Source organism: Dipteris shenzhenensis, chromosome 28 (genome assembly GCF_047967505.1).
Source record: "Dipteris shenzhenensis isolate YYH24624 ecotype China chromosome 28, Dip_SZ_1.0, whole genome shotgun sequence".
NCBI classification, from domain to species: domain Eukaryota; kingdom Viridiplantae; phylum Streptophyta; class Polypodiopsida; order Gleicheniales; family Dipteridaceae; genus Dipteris; species Dipteris shenzhenensis.
Genome location: NC_141623.1, coordinates 7,008,818 through 7,024,793, shown reverse-complemented (window position 1 = coordinate 7,024,793; position 15,976 = coordinate 7,008,818).

Below are 15,976 nucleotides of genomic sequence, written 5' to 3'. Positions count from 1 at the left end.
AATTGTGGCATTGTAGGCTTTAATGCCGACACACAGTTGTTATCCATGTCGTGCTTAATCTAGATTAGCATAATTGAATCTTGGCATTTTACTATTCAATAGTAATCAGAGGTGGGCAATTAAAGATATGAAGAAATGCATTAAAAATGTTAGTAAAATCCAAGTAATAAGTGGGAATCTTAAAAGTAAACCATAAATTTGGGTGTTCCAACCAAGTCTAAGGGAATTCCCAAGGTCAACATATCCAAATATAACATCAATATACTTATTCCTTTCCTTGATCTCCTGTTGGCATTTTCCAATTATCAATATCACAATTAAATTTATGCACACATCAAAGTGCGATACGGTCCTTGAGAATGTTGAAATTGAAGAACATGCTCCATGCTATATGGCCTTTTCATCATTTCACACATAAAATCATGCTATATTCTTGACCTCTATAGATAAAATCCCAATGGAAATCCCATAAGGTAAAAAATGTTCAATGGGATCACATAAAATCCCAAGTCAAAGTAAAATCCCCTGGTCCAATTTCAAGTCCAATTCTCCTAATTATAATGGGCCCATGGTAGTCAAAAGTATAGGAATCGAGACAAGGAAATACTTATACTTGTATCTCAAAGAATAAAGGAAATAATCGAGACAAGGGTTAGAAAATTCACTTTTCATTGGCCAAAGTAATAGCCCAAGAAGCAACCTTAAAATATAAAGGATATTGCCTCAAGAAGCAACCTCAAACCATAAAGGAGATTGCCCAAGAACTCTTGGCAACATTCCTCTTTTATTTAAAGAAAAATCCTAGTTAATAGTCAAGATTCCAACAACGGACATCTACTCCAATTAAAAGTAAATCTTCGAGTATTAAATCTGCCTAATACCTATTTATGAGCATTCCAATAGAATAAATGGAAGGCTTAACTATTTCCAATTCTAGCAAATAATTGGCCAAGAGTGTCATAAAGTTGCCAAACCTCTTTTCCATATAAAATCCATTAGTAATATGCAAAATAATTTTCCTTCAAAATACCACTTAAGGCCTTATAAAAGTTAACATCTTTTTTCAAGGGGAATCCCTTTTTCTAATAATAAGTTAAGGAAAAGGAGATTCTTACAAAAAAATGAGTACTCTCTTGAGGATTCAAATCCCTACATCATAAACACCATTAGGTTTAAAGTCCTCTTTTTTGTTTTGGCATTTAATAAACTTTAAGAAAGTTGCATTTACAGTCCATTAGAGAACCCAAAAGAATTTAGATATGTATATATATACATTGAATGTTTTCCAGTAAGGATGACCATTATTGATATGTAGGTCAATCAGTCGTCCTCCTAGCAATCGGTCAATCGGATCAACTAGTTCCAAGTAAGGATGATCATGGTGCAACAATAGCTATTGAATATGCCTAGATCGTGATTATGCTTTGAGAATACATTTAAGCAGATCTTGATAGCCTCATAAATGACACGATAGTTTCTTGTATAGACTATTACAGTAATGTGAAGGAACTAGTCCAAAATGACTCTAGTTTAATCCAACATTCACATAAAAATCTCGTCTCAATTCACATTCAAGAGGGACAGTACCAAGAGGGATCTATATTCTCAATCCATGTTCAAGGGAGTAACTTGATTTCTTCTTTAACTTGAGTGAGCTAGATTTACATTTCCATCACAAAGCACTAATTGTGCAAAGTTCTAGCATAGCTTCGAGGTATTCCATGCTTTTAGGGTGCTCACAATTTTTATATTTATATGTTGCGTAGCCAAATTTCTATACTATGCTCTCCCAAGGCATTAGAGTATGTTAAAGGGCACAATGCTTGTAATGCTAAGTCATAGCGGATTATTGCTCTCTCAAAGTCTCTAAGAGTATAGATGATAATCTGTAAGCATGGAAACTTTGTTTCGACCTCCAACCTTCTAAATCTTACATATCATAGATAGCCGTAGTTCCATTTATGTTTTGGAGTTCTAAAACATGAATCTCTGAAGCTAGAGAAGGATCTATGCACTAGAGTAATTAGCCAATTGAGCATGTACTAGCTAGTGACCAAAATAAATAATATTATATATATTTAAAAAAAAGTAATTTACTCATATACAAAGAATTTTTTAAAATATAAAATAAAACATTATTTTTATTTTAAAATAATAATAATCAAACCCCCTTTTGGAGTGAATCCAACCTATTGCTCGAATCATATTTTGTAGTGATTTGGGTTGGGTGCACCCCCAACCTGTTGCTTGAGCAACAGGTTCGAGTGCACCCAACCTATTACTCAAATCAGTATTTTGCAATAGGTAGGTGCACCCCAACCTATTTCTTAAGCTATAGGTTGGGGGTGGACCCAACGTATTTCTCAAATCAATATTTTATAATGATTTGAGCAATAGGTTGTATGCACCTCAACTCCTTGGTTGAGAAAATTGAAAATTTCATGTTACTTAAGCAACAACTTGTGTGCAACACAATCTGTTGCTTAAATCAAGATATTTTACAAACTATTGCTTGTATTTTTGGGTTTGCTCACAACTTGTTGCTTAAATTAAGATATTTTACATATTATTGCTTGCATTTTAGGTTGGCTAGGGTTTAAAATTCAGGGTCTAAGGTTTAGGATTTAAGGTTTAGGTTTTAGGGTCTAGGGGCAAGGGTTCAGGGTCTAGGGTTCAAGGTCTATGGTCTAGTGTTTAGGGTCTAGGGTCTAGGGTTTAAGGTTTAGAGTCTAGGGTTTAGAATTTATGATCTAGGTTCTAGGGTCTAGGGTCTATGATCTAGGGTTTAGGGTCTACGATCTAGGGTTTAGGGTCTAGGGCTAAGGGTATAGGGTTTTTTCAACTCTCTTCTAACCTATTACATAAACAACAACTTGTTTTAATTTGGTTTTTAGAAAAAAACTTATAATCAAATTAAATTATTAAACTTATATGATTACAATTAAAATACTAGTATATAATATAATAAATATTAATACTAAAAAATAATAATAGTTTAATATTATAAATAATATTATATATGATTTTCAAAATCTAAAATAATGTCATATTTTAAAAAAATGCATAAAATCATTTATAAATTTATTAAAATTATTATTATTATAATAATTGTATAAGGTAACCGTGAACAGTAAACTCTAATACCATACAGATTTTTAGTGGTAGCATGTAGACATATCTCAAAGGCTCCGTAGACCAAAGGATGATCATGTTCTAGAGGATATGCAACCATAAGATTGTAGCATGCTCTCTACAAAGTGCAGATATGTAGCTATCTCAATGAGAAGGCACATCCAGCTTGTTGATGCTCTCGCGAGAGATAAGGTCCAATTGAGAAAATTTGTAAGCATAGGGACAACGGGGAAAACATGCTATCTATGACTTTAGTCAGTATATACGGTGTGCATAGTAAAAGAAGAGGTAGCTACTTACGGTTAGCCATCGAGCGCTTGGCTGGAAAGACCAAAGGCTCTTGTCCCATTACTATGTGAAGGATGTAGCACACATTCTATGTAGAGAGAAAAATGTGTATTGGAACTGTGTAGCAACTACATCCAGGCTAAAGCACTTGGTTCTTGGCAAGAATTTGAAGTAACCACGTCCATAGAGGCAAGTGTCCTTGGAGGATAATGGTTTTTCATGAGGCAAGTGAGCAGCTGAGTATAGTTCTCCAAGTGGAGGACGTTTCATGAGACAAGGGTTTTCTTCTTCTTGCTACAAGCTATCATCAATAGTGCCATGAAATATATAGCGTAGAAAACACTCAACTGTAACGTTCACAAATTTGTATACTCTCAGCTCCAATGATCAATACTAAACTGCATAGCCAGCTACAGTGTATTATGAGATACATGGTGGATCCTCCATTCGCTCAAGGACTCATTGCAAGATTGTGTGAAGCTTTTGGTCATCGAGCTTGTTGCCCTTCTCTTGAGCTAAGTGCAAGCTATGTTGTAGTGCTAGGCTCACTCTAGCTCCTCCATTAGTCTAAAGGTTTCTCAGCTACTGCTGGACATCAGTTTATGCAGTGTGAAGAATGGGCCAAGGCAACAAAAGGGGGAAAAGAAATGGGCACATTGTACTTCCTTCTTCACCCCCAAGTACCACAGTTTTTCCCACCAAAACTATAGGAGGAGGTGTACTCTCCAATGCCATTACATATCAATCCTTCTCCTTTAACAAGAAAGGTCACCAAACCCAAGGGGATGGGTGTGGCTGTGTGTGTGTGTGTGTGTCTTTTCATTGTTCAATGGGTTTTCACATTTACCCATGGTGGTTCAATGGGTTATTAGGAAAAAAGGGAGCTCATTTTGGGGCCTTTTATGGTTTGGAAAAATAAGCTCTCAACCAATCAATAGAGGGCCAATGTAACGTTGGAAATTCATGAAAATAAGAGAAAATAGAAAAAAGAAACAATACTTTATGTAGGTACAAGCGTGCTACATTAATGTGGAGATTGGCTTTTTATTCTCACAAGATCTTTGGACAAGAAGATAGAATCTAGTCTGACATTTTATCTGACAAGGGCCTTCTTGCTTCCACCTTCGTTTGAACTTTGAAATGTTGTGCGGCCTTTCCTTCGAAAGGTCTACCATTCTACACCACTACCTCATTGTGTAGCAGCCTGTTCTTTTCCAAAACTACTCCCTTGATCCTGTTTGGCGTAGAGTAAGATGTTTCTTGTCAAATGTCTATCTGCCCACTTTCTCTTTCTTGAAACTTCAATTTGTTATCTTGTTTACATTACTTTGCTATTGTTACAGATTTAGAAGGTCTCCATGGTGAATAAAAACCATGGCTGTTCTTGTGGAAGACGCTCTGTGGATGATAATGCTATGAAGGCAGAATTATACCACACATCCTTACCCCGTCGACCTGCTTCTTCTATTTCTTCGATAGAGAATTCAAGTACAATCAAAACGGAAGGAACTTGGGAAAGGTTTAGTGTTTTGAAAGGAGCATGGGTGCTCATGCAACCTAGCAAAAGAAAAAGACCCCAGACAAAAAACATTTTCTTGGCGTCATGGAAGGGAAGAGTACGAGATTTTGAAATCACCAGAGGGAAGATATCGGTGAATGAGCTCCTCATAGCCTCATGAATTGACATATCTCTATTGAATAGCATACCTAACAAAGGACTAGCAGGGCTCTATATACTCTCAAAGGGAATTGGAGATAGGCATTTTGGAGAAGTAGTAGTTCAATGATTGCATTGAGTGCTTTCTCATGTCCCAAGAAGTTTTGATTAAGCATGTGTACATGCATAAAGAACTTGTCTTGCGAGACTATCCAAATGATCTTCCACGACACAGGCCTAATTGTATATTTTTCTATTGTGGTTTTTTTCTTTACGAGGTGTATGGATTTTTAAGATGAAGCTTTCTTTCTTTGCTTATTGACATTCTTGTGTTGTTTTATTTCAGATTTATACCCTTCATCGTATGAGACATGGCAAAACATCGATTGTATTCTGGGATTTATAGATGTTCTGCATGGATCGATAGGAGAACAACAATACCAAGGTCGATGTGCAATAGAGCTAGCTCAATCGGGTATAATTTTTACTGATTATTTTTATCAGTTGCTAGACAATGCTAACACACATGGTGTGTTAAGGAAACAAGACCTTCTGGCATGGAATTCAGTGGATTGGCCTCACCCACATTCTAGTGTTACAGAGGCATATAGGGCCAAGCTTTTCAAAGAAGTACAGAAAGCTCTGAGGCCCAATATTGCCACAAGGATAATAAAAATTTCTTTATGCATGCCTCTCACAGTTTTTGTGGACTTGTTTAATATCTTTCCAGTGAAGGTCTCAAAAACAATGTTCACAGTTAAAGCAACAAGTTCGGCATGCATGCCATAATTTTTGGATAAAGGTTGGGATAAGAAGACATGTAGTTCAGTGTTTTGTGAGGTTGTCCAACCTTCTATGCAACTGAAGTACATGGTTGCATCACAAAATTTTATTTTTTCTTTTTATTATAAGCACAATCGAATGTTAGGCACAAAACTAGTCCCAATGGATCAAGATGAAGATTCTTTTGGTGCAAAAAATAAACTTCTTGATATTGATGTTGTTGAGAATGGTGATGTGCTAGTCAATATCTCATTAAGAGAATGTTGCTCCCTAGCTCAATTGCGCAATGACATTCTGTTTGAGACAGAAGGTTCTATTTCAAACGACTTTTTATTTATCTACAACAATAAAAAGGTACACCATCTGATTTATCCTAGTCTCATTAAGCACTACTATTAGTTTACTTTACCCTATTGATTCATATTACTTTTTTGCAGGTGCTCAAAAGAAGAGAGAGCTCAATAAAATGCAAAGACATTGAAAATTTGAAAATGGAGATAACACAGACTCCATAAACAAAGGTTTTGTATTCAATCAAGTAAAATTTTGTACAGAAGTGTTTAGTTGTACATGTAGAACATATTCCTGACATCCATTTTCTATTTATGTATAGCTTGATCCAGAGGCTACTCTACATGGTCCAAGCTCTCCCTATCATCATTTTTTGGAGAATCTGTTTTCTGCTACTCCATCCTGTCCTGTACAATATGTTGGTGCTACTCCATTGTCTCCTCTACTACCCCAGGAGCATCTGTTTGCTACTGCTCCATCTTCTCCTCAACAACATCAGCAGTAGGTCCTTGCTCCTATGGCTTCTCCTCATCAGCACTAGGTCCTTGTTCCTGTGGCACCACATCAGCTTCATCTGTGGCATCAAGGTGTATGACACCTTCTTGTACTTTAGAGCTCTCACCCAACTCAACAGTAGCTGGTACAATAAGTTTGGGGGAGGCATAGCTCAAAAACCTCCAAATTGTATGAGCTCTGAAATTATATACATAGTTTGAGCTGAAGCTATCTTCTTTCATCTGCAATGGCATATGATGATTTAGAACACTTTGTATCACTATCAATTATCTTCAAGCTAAATGAAAATTATTTTTTCTTACAAGGTCTGCCTGTTCTTTCTCAAAATAGCTTGAAAGTAGATATTTGGCACTGATCAGCACTCTCCATCCACAGCTACTTGAATCATCTTGTTGTGGTGTCTGTATAGTTGGAAAGATATGTTAGAAACTGTTAACATCTGAACAAAATAAAATTATTCAATAAGTTCAAAGGCATAGCATGAAATAGACTGACAGTAGAGGGAACGACTTTTTACCTCTAGATTTATTGGCTCTATTGAATCCAAAAGAGAGACATTAGGAGGACAGTGATCCAATGCATCTAGAAGCCTTCTAATACAACTACAATACATATAATTTAGTTAGTATGATATCAAAATAATGAAGATTTAAGTTCAAATAGCACACACAGCACTTACAATTTCAGCCCTCTGTGTGTGGCTTTAAGAGAGTTGAATATAAAGCATTGCTTCTGCTGGATGTCAATAGAAACAAAACTCCAGTGGTCACTGCATAAGGAAAAAAGCATTAGGAAATCAAAGGCTATAAGAGTTCTCAATCTTAAAGAAGAATCTTAAAAGAAGCAGTCACCCACATACCTGTTATGGTATGGAAGTAGCAAAACATCGATAACTTCAAAATTGCAGTGTCTGAACCAATTGGAAATACCGATGGGAGTTTCCTTTGCATCTCTTAACTTAGAAGAAATGGTAGGATCAATAATATGGACTATATGCTATACAGAGGGGTGAAGCTAGCTTCTCATCATGCTGCATAGGACCAAAAAATAATTAGGGTAGGGTATAAAGGAGGTACAAGGAGGATTGTTTTGCAAAAAATGTAAAATAATAGACACTTACTAGAGCATTGCGAGAATGATAGTATCTGAGCAATACTCATTCTTATGAGCCAATGCTGCCAAGCATGGTTTTGTCAAGTCAAAATCATTCACTGAAAATTCATCCTCAATATGGACAACTAGATTAGGGCCCAGCTCCTGCAACCTTCTATGTATCTGCAGCACCCTCTTTCCAGTCTCCACATCTATAACAGATTTTGTTTCTTTTATTTACTGCTTTAGTGACTCCTCATAAGTAGCCTTCCCTCTGGTGTTCTTTGAGTGGGTTACTTCAACAACCTTAACCTCATCTACCTTCAACTTCCTTGTAGGTGGAATTAATAATATGTCTCTCATCTTTATGTCCTGCCATTCCACAGGATGAACAAGCTTGTCATACCTCCATCTCACTCTGGAAAAAGTGTTGAAGTCTTTGGCCATCAAAGTCACCCTGTGAGCATGGGCTACTACTAGCATTGCATCTTCAAAATATTTTTCCAAGTAATCCTCTGCCATTTCCTGTAAGGAAAGAATGGCAGTCCTGTTCCACCTGAACCCAAGGTGCCAACTATCACATATTTCTTTCACCAGTCTTTGAAAAGGTGCCTTGGGGATTGCAAAGCCTATAGCTTTTTGTTGCTTCCTGATCTCCCTTAGCACACTTGCACCCTTTTGCTTGATCAGGCTCATTGGCTTACCCTTCCTACCATGTGCAGCTCTTCCCTTTGGAGGCACACTAAATTTCTTGGTACCTGCCCCAGCTGCTGTTGCTACAAGCCCTGGCCCTTTGCCAGCTTTCCTTGCAGTTGACTTGGTTCTTGCCATCACTGTGACAAACTGCATACAAAGCAATGGAAAGAGATTACAGCCATGGAGAACATGGTATGACACAAAAAGGCAATCACAGGGGTGGATGAAGCAACATTGAAAATTTTGCAATAAAACGTGATATGAGGAGTTTGAAATTCCTAACAGGTTCAAATCGTGTTTTCCTGCAAATACCTGAAGTGACATGCTGGTGCATTCCTACAGTGATTTCTCTGTCTTTACAACTAAATACAATATGAATGGAGTTTATGCAAGAAGAGTACAGCCATGGATAACTATGGAAGTCATAAAACCAGAATGACAGGGGTGGATGAAGCAACATTTCAATATTTGCAACAAAATGCGATTTCGGCTGTTTGAAATTCCTAAGGCCTTCTCCTCACGTTTTCCTGCAAATTCATGAGGCAGCATGCTGGAATATGCCTTTAGTCATTTGAAGGTGTTTGCATGTCCATGCAGGATGGATTGAGTCTATGGAAGGCAAGAAGTGTGCACAGACTGAAGGAAGAACCCATAAGTACAGTTTTACCCTCACATGCAATTATCACACTTGAAGATCTGCATTCCTACAGTGATTTCTCTGTCTTTACAACTAAATAAAATATGGACTGAATCTATACATTTCCATGCAGGATGGATTGTTTCTATGGTAGGCAAGAAGATTGTAGAGGCTGAGGGAAGAACCCATTAATACTGACCTAAAATCTATCTGTGGGTGTGCTGTGCTGCTGATGAGTACCACCCCCTGTGCTGGGGATGAACCTATGCTGCTAGTCAGGATGCTGATGTTGCAGAGTATGTAGGTAGGGAGGCAAGAGAGCTAAGACTGGAGGGCAAGAGGGCTGAGACAGGATACCACAAATAAGTGCAAAATACAAATAAGGCAGCTACTAAATCCCACACGGGTGGAATGTAGCTGTTTTTCACACGTGTGGATGGGACCCAGATCTCTTGGAGTTTGAAACTTGGCACATGTGAAAGTTACACTTTATGCCTTGGAACTTGTGCCATTCATGATTTCATAATCAATTCCACAACCACTCTTCCCTCCCTTGCCTCCCAATCTTTCATCCTTGCCAGGACCCTAGCATCTTCCTTTTCCTTCTCTCTTTGATCCTTTCCTACCCAGCACACTCCATCCAAACTGCAACCTGCCTGAAGACTACTACCACTGCCAGATCTCCAGGTTACCTAGAGTGCAGAGTTCAAGGTAGTGAAAGAGCAGGAGATTCACCAGTGCAACTCCAACAGCATGGAAAAGGAAAAAAAAGGTCAGAATTCTAGATTGTTTTCAATGTTCTTTGACATATATTTCTTCCATCCATTGGATTTTTTATGTCCAAATGTCTTCACTCAGCTCCACCCTTCTTGTTACATATTCAATTGATACTGTCCAAGAATGTGGTAAATCATCTAGGAATTTGATTGGAGATGGATATGAATAGAACCTAGAAATTTGCAACAAAATGCGAGGAGAGTGCTTTATACATCTCTAGGTAGCCCATATCGCATTTTGCTGCAAATTCCTATTGTTGATACATTCCTCATGAAAAGCTTCACTCAGCTCCAGCCTTTCTCTTGCATATCAACTCATACTGTCCAGGAATCGATGAGATGAACCTAGTGTTTGATTTGACATGCATATCAACAGAACTGGAGAATTTGCAACAAAATGCGAGGAGAGTGCTTTGTATTTTCCAAATGGTCCCCCATCGCGTTTTCCTGCAAATTCCTGTGTCTCTTTTGGTTCTCACTTCTACCTCATTGTTTTGCTATCTTTGGCCCTGTGGAATTCTTCCTTGATGATGAGAAATGTCTTTGCTTTGGAACAGTTGACTCCCAGGCCCCACCTTTCAAGAGGAAGCTGGACTTTTCTGCTGCTATTATTAGACCACAGCAATCACCAGGTGAGTCATGAGAGCTCATGAAGGAATTATCTGGTGATATCCTATGCATTCACTGGTTGCATATGTCAGCATATAGAATTCAATGTATATAAATTTTGGAACAGGCAAAAGGAAGAGACTGGAGCAGAATGCTGATTCTTCCATCATAAAACAAAAGGAACTAGAAGAGGACAAGTCTCCAGATTTGCTCCTATTCGAGTTTCTTCACAAATGCAAGGCTCGGAGTAACTTCCACATTTACCACATTATTTTCAACATGGAGTTCACAATGAGCTCTGTACTGGAGCATCACAAGATTTTCTTTCAGACCATTGGGATACCTTCAAAGAACTGACAGAGGCAGGAAGAATTGTGGAAGGTGAAAAGGTTTTTGTGCATATAAATCATATTGTCTCCATTGACAGGCTGAGGTACCATTTGAATAGAAGATTTGATAGCCTACTTGATCAATATAAATTCAACTGTAACTTGCACACCAGAAAGTGCAGAGTGCTTGAGGAAACCATGGCATTCCTTATGTACATTGTCTTCAATCAGGACTCTTTGGATGAACAAGGGCAGGAGACTAAAGAAGAAGACACATCTGAAGCAGAGGAAAAAGAGGATGTTTCTTTGGTAACAGAAATGGCAGAGCAAGAAGAAGATATCAACCTTCACGATGAGGGGCTACAAGTGGCTGCTCTTGACCTTGTTCAACTGAGGATAGAAACTCTTAGGGGAGCATAGCCAGTTGAAGATTTTGATGTTCAGAGCAGCAACTATGCAGTGCCCATGCTTCCAGGTGTCTTGTTTGGTGGAAAAGATTATGTTTTTCTCCATGATATAGAGTGTATGTTCAATTTGAGGGAGGACTATGCCATTTCCCTTATTGCCCAAGCTTCAAGGCTTGACAAGGAGGTTGGCATAGAGGATGACCATTCACTACTGGCTTTGGAAACAATTTTTGATCCTGCAGAGGCCCTTACTTTTTGTTTCAAAGAGGCTGAAAAGTTCCAAGAGCCAGATGAAGCTGCCTTCCAGCTCACACAGGAAGCTATGAATCTCTCAGCACTATACACGGAAAAGCTTAAAGAAGAGGCTGGACTGGAGGGGAGAGGAATAAATCTTTGGAAAGATGAACTGCTTGTTGCTGATGAAAATGAGAAGGTACTTCAAATCAAATACTTTGTCTTCTGCTTAAATGTTTCGTAGGTTGTGTATTGTCTCACTCCAATCTTTTGATATGTGGCAGCTACAAATTGAGGATGACACATTCCTCCAGAGATCAAGTGGAAGCAGGCCGGTTGGGTTTCGCAAACTGTCAAGCCTAGCTCATTATATTCATGATCTAGGCAGTGCTAAGACCTTGATTTACCATAGGCAGTTGAGCAACAATGGAGAAGCCATTGTTTACTTCTTAAAATGTTTGTCCAGGGTTTTAGGTGGACATGATCTTTCATGGCAAAAGGAAAAGATCATTTTGATAGAGAGGTTGTCTGCCATAGATATATTTGGAGATTATGTGAATAAGCAGGCCTCTAGGGCCGCTTACTTTTTGTCTTACACTTCTTATGCATTAGCATGTGGTGTTAAGGAGCCCAAATGTCTGAAGGGCTATGGAAAACACAAGCTCATAAGGTTTCGAGAGCCACCCATGATTGCATCAGGCCACAGAATCCAAGAAGAAGAACACGTGGAGATAGCTGAAGAAAAGGATACCCCTCCCAGACAAGCAACAGAGGCAAGCATTGATAAACAGACAGTCGACATCAAGCCAATAAAGAAGAAAAAGACTCCAATCAAGATAAAAAAGAGAGTTCCGATCGGCAGGCCCTGGGAGAAATAGGATTTAGTCATCAAATATAGCACAAACATTATATTGAAGTTGAACTGATTTGTACAAAGTCTTTGATGTCTAGTATGATCTTGTATAAATGAACAATAAGCTGAATATGAAATGATTTGTACATTTAGATAGAGTGGTGTCGTTAAATATTAAACAAACAATATATTGAAATTGTGAACAAATTGTATTATGTTTAGATCATATGTTTCACAAAAGAAATACTGTTGATGGAGTCTCAAATCATATAGGCATAACACCAAGAGTCACTTGTTCCACAAAAAAAAATTCTATTGATTGAGTTTGAAAACATGTGGACATAACACCAATAAGTTACAAATGAGTCCTATTCATGTTTACTTGTCCATTTATGGTTTCTAAATATCTTCGATTCCCTCCATTGTCTATGTCTCTCTGCTGCCATTGAATTGTCTAGAGTTTGTCTTCGTCTTTGCTTTTGGGCTAGAAGAAAAGCAAGCTTGATTTTGGAGCTATCAACTTTTCTTTTAGCATGCAGCCTCTATAGTATGCCTTGGTAAAACCATTGGAAGACTTCCTTCAGGCTATTTGCCTTTTGACTCCCTCCATAGTGTTGTGTGTGTCAAAAAAATGCATTACGTGCCATGTAGTGAGACTTCTCCATGCCTTGGGTAGACCAAATTGCTGGGCATCCATACTTTTTGTAAGACATAAGAATGCATAGTAAGTAATTAAAAAAAGAGGATCACACTTAAGTAAAAGAAGAAGAAAAAACCCTTACCATGTAGTGAGTTGTATTGCAGGCTGTCCACGTGTCTTTCATTGACTTCCCAAAATGTTTAATTGCCTCCTCAAAGATCTTGTAATCACTCTTTGTCCATGTTACTTTGTCACAGAACATGAAGAGTTGATCAAGAGACCTCCACACCTCTGCCTTCACATTTCGTGCTTCCCCATCTGCCTCATGATCTTTCACAGCATTATGGACTTGCTTCCACAATCCAAAATTAATCTTTGAAACTATTCTACCTTGCCTTACTTGCTTACTGTATTTAGGTCCAGACAAGTATATTCTTGCCTTAACACCACCAATAGAGGGCTTGATTGGTACCTCCTTGCCATTGGTAGACTTTTTAAAATCCTTTGTGATTTGAACATCTCCTCCATGTAGACCTATATCGGATAACACTTTTTCCAATGCTTGAAGAGCATCCTTTCTATTTTTTTTGGGACGGAGTTTCCAAGCAAATCCAATATATAAAAATACCAATTTCTCAATAATTCGACATAGACCATGCAATGTGCAGATGTGAACATTACATAGTGGAATGTCCAGAATGGCCTTGAAGTCAGGGTCAACTTTATCTCTATTAGGTGCTCTCTTCCACCATTTTGAATCCATTACTTGAGCTAATTCTTTGTAGTAAAGCCACGTTTCCGTATTTTACTATTTTTGAGGTCTTTTAGGAGAGAAATAAATCAGAAAATAGTGAATTTCTTATAGGGCCCCAAAATGAGCTCCCTTTTTCCCTAATGGTTTAGTACACTCTATGAATGTCAATAATGGAAGGGTATAGATATCCAAAAGTACTTGGTCTATTCAATGCATCTGTGTGGTGACTACCTATCCATTTCAATGTACCATAGTGTGCTTGGATCACTTATTGGTCCATTGAATGCATGAAATGGGGCATTTCCCCATGCATCTTTGTTGCCAATATAATCAGTTGCGGATCTCTCACACAGATCCACGCTTCCAATACTTAGGGTATTTCCCCTCTACTCTAGTTTCATGCCAACCACCTAGGCTTCTACCTTTTCAATTTTGGTAGTATCCGAAACTAACTTTGAGTTTGAGCAGTATATCACCATAAATCCCTTAGCATAACCCACATTCCATCGATTAAGTCTTAGGCCACTATTATCATACAAGGGTATCCTTGGGAGGGATTTGGCTTTTGGGAGGGATGGACTTTGTGCCTTCAATGTCTTCTTGGCCCAAATAGTGGTCCAATTAATGTTTTTGGTGGGGTGAAATCCGATGTTCCATGTAAGGCCCATAATTTGGTACCCTATGCAAGTTTAGAAAGCAATCAAGGTGGGTGCTAACCAACTTGCCACTGTTACATCTACTACTAGTCACCTTCCATTGGATTTCACTATCCACTCCCCCAAGGGGAGGAGACTATGTGTGTTTGTCAAATGTCAATAATAATATCAAGGGTCACCAAAGCGTTGATCAAGTGCCAAGGATCCCCAAGGGAAGTCTAAGTGGTTGTGAATTTATAGACACATCCCCAGACTACAAAGATCGCCGAGGGGAAGTGTGTGTGTGTGTGTGTGTGTGTGTGTGTGTGTGTGTGATCCTATCTACTATTTGCTTTTCCATTTCACTCATTGTACGACCCACCCTTTATTCCTTTTCATAATATGCCAAACTTTTTCAAGTTTGTTTAGCCAAATCCAACCATTCTCAGATTTCTATAATTCTCTTTGAAGATTCCTACAGTGAATGGTTACACTTTTCACTTCTCATCCCCTTTTCCATCTCAGCAACCTTCCAAATACCCTTTAAAAAGCAGCCTTTTAAACTTTTACCATTATATCCAAATAGAACTAGGGTATGATAGCTCATATTCCACAAGTTTTTCTTTCCAAAAATATAGTAAAAAAGTTCATCCTTCTATTACTCTACTCCTTTAATCCACTTACATTCAAGGCTAATGCTATGATGCCACATTGAATCTAGCATGAGCTCAAAAAGGTTATCATTTTTAGGAGGTTTAATAACCACATAAAACTCCCAACATCATCCCATGTATTTCCAATTCGTAATGGTTATCCTATTAGTGTTTGGATTCATACATTCAACATCTCATCAACCATCAAAGTTGTTCACATTGCTTAGGATGTAGTTTCTATATCAACCCTGATACTTCACAAGCCAAAAAGATAAATGTCTCCATTTTTATATGTCAAGCAAGTGCCTGCATAGCAAACTTAAACTATTACTACGCCATCATCATAAACTGAACCGAGCCTCCATCAAGACTTTTTATAGTATTAGAAATTCAGAAATGCAATACTGGAGCTTTTCCAGTAGAATATTCTAGCTATGGCTCTTGCCCTCTTCCTCCATTATTCAACATCTGAGCTCCTTCATAGGTGTCCTCTAAAAACTATGCACAGAAGTGTAGGGACTCACCAGCCACCATCCAACAAAAGAAATCATAGTTAGCCCAAATTGGGAAGACAAGTTTCACTACCCCTTCACTTCGTTTGCAACAATAATCCCAAAAATTGACCTATGAGCTCTAACTTATGGAAATATGTTGTGCTAGTGAACAAGGTATGGAGATCAAATCACATATGTAGCCAGTGCTATTATTTATCAAATTAGTGCTCAAGTAGCCAATTATCCAATCAGAAAAACATATTGTCCGAGTCATGTATGCCTACTCTAAGATAAAGATACCCATATCCTATAAGCAAGGTAAAGTGTTAATGCCTAGGCATTTAATAATCAATATTACATATCCAAGTTTTTTGTAAATATGTCCATAACAAACCAATTCAAGGCCTATATTTTATATTTCATACAACCCCTTTTAGACAATGCAATAGCAACAGCCAGACTGTAGATCACTTCTTATATATAGATGGAGCAAACACCAT